Here is a 1,380-nt window from a genome sequence, read left to right as displayed (position 1 = left end):
AGATCCAAAAACATATTCCATTTGTGGAAAAATTTTGAGCGATGTTGTAAGTATAGGATATCCCTTAATCCCAAAAAGAGTATTTTCACAATGTGTTAAAATTGGCAACCAGGGAAAAACTTCATGTGGGTCATCTTATTCATGGCTAATAATATTTTTATTAGATTCCTCTTGTCGAGAGGTGTAGGATTGATATAAGGATCATCTGATTCCGATAAGTATTCATGGAGATATGAATTTATTTTGATTATGGAATTATTATCAAGCCGACCTACAACTCATGTAGGCTCAAAAGCCCAACAATCACATCTATTCAAACACCAACGTTGTGTATAAATACAGGAGGACTTTTCCTCATTTAGACTCACTCATCTCATCACATCTCTCTCTCTACTGCGCAAAGAAAAGAGTCTCTTCTCTACTGCATAGAAAATGGTCTCTCTCTCACACATGTGAAGCCGGAAGCTGCCGAAACTGACGTTGCAACTGCAGAAGTAAAGATTGACTTGTGTGGACTAGAATATATCCTCATCTAAACTACGATGTAGGTTCATCTGAACCTCCTCCGGAAGCCGCAACTTTTGGTGGTGGAATCATGCCGATCTGACGGTCAATTTGTGATATATCTTCTGCCCTAGTTTGATGATGAAGCCGCTAATGTTGATGCTGCTGATCTAGGGTTTGCTACTGTTGATATAAATCAGATTTATTGTACTATTTCTCTCTGCTGAATTATTGAAGATAAAAGAAGATTTGATCAAAGGCTTTCCCCACACATTGTGGGGTTTGTCCCTGGCTAGCTGCCACATCTTGTGTCTCTTGTCTTGGCTTGTTTTCTGTCGATCGTTTAATGTTCTATCTGCACTTTACTTTATGTACATGTGATTGCTAATCTGTGAAATATAATAAGAAAAAGAAGTAAACTGTTATAAGCATAGAACATACCATAACTTAACATGGTATCGGAGCTGAGGTGAAGACAAAACCCGAGCAAGAGCAAGAGCAATCACTGAAGAGAAGATTGGCGAGGCTATCCTAAAAGAACTATGGGGTCCTCAACACTCTGCCGAAGGCAAGCTTCATTAGAAAGATGACTATCACGGATGGAAGATGTCTATCGATCTAACCCTAGAAGATCTAGGAGTGCTAGACCATGTAAGAGGCAATATTGTTGAGCCTCCATCAAATGCATCCGCTACTACATGGAACAAATGGAAAACTGAAGAAGTCAAAATAGAAGATCATCTGGGACTCTATCGACAAGCACTTGGTGGCCTACATCTCTGAACTAGACACCTCCAAGGAAATCTACGATAGACTGGTGAGTTTATTTAAAGTTAATGATGCAAATCAAGTTTTGTTTCTTAGAAATAAACTAAG

The sequence above is a fragment of the Pinus tabuliformis genome, chromosome 3_1 (genome assembly GCF_031772625.1).
Source record: "Pinus tabuliformis cultivar Carrire ecotype Pingquan chromosome 3_1, CPIR1, whole genome shotgun sequence".
Lineage (NCBI taxonomy): Eukaryota > Viridiplantae > Streptophyta > Pinopsida > Pinales > Pinaceae > Pinus > Pinus tabuliformis.
The sequence above is the reverse complement of the archived record's forward strand: the minus strand, read 5'-3'. Positions refer to the sequence as shown.